The sequence below is a fragment of the Myotis davidii genome, unplaced genomic scaffold (assembly GCF_000327345.1).
Source record: "Myotis davidii unplaced genomic scaffold, ASM32734v1 scaffold448, whole genome shotgun sequence".
In the NCBI taxonomy this organism is placed as follows: domain Eukaryota; kingdom Metazoa; phylum Chordata; class Mammalia; order Chiroptera; family Vespertilionidae; genus Myotis; species Myotis davidii.
In genome coordinates, this window is record NW_006383009.1 from 2,563,131 (window position 1) to 2,563,408 (window position 278).

Consider the following 278-nt stretch of genomic DNA (forward strand, 5'->3'; position numbering starts at 1 on the left):
GAAACCTGGAGTCAGAATGGAGTGCAGGTAATGAAAGGAAAGAGGGAGGAGAGAAGAGCAAGATGGGAACATTGGGAGAAAGGGAGGAGAGAAAGACCGAGCAGGCAGAGCCGCTCGGCGGGTGTTGCTGGAAGTGAGAGCGGGAACACGGGGGCCCAGGACCCCGCTCCCGCAGGGGCGCCCAGAAGCCTGGGGGTCGCGAGCAGCCTCAGCTGTCAGCCAGAAACAAAGGCCCCGGAGCGGGGAGGGCGGGGCTGCGGGCCACGCCTGTGCCCTTG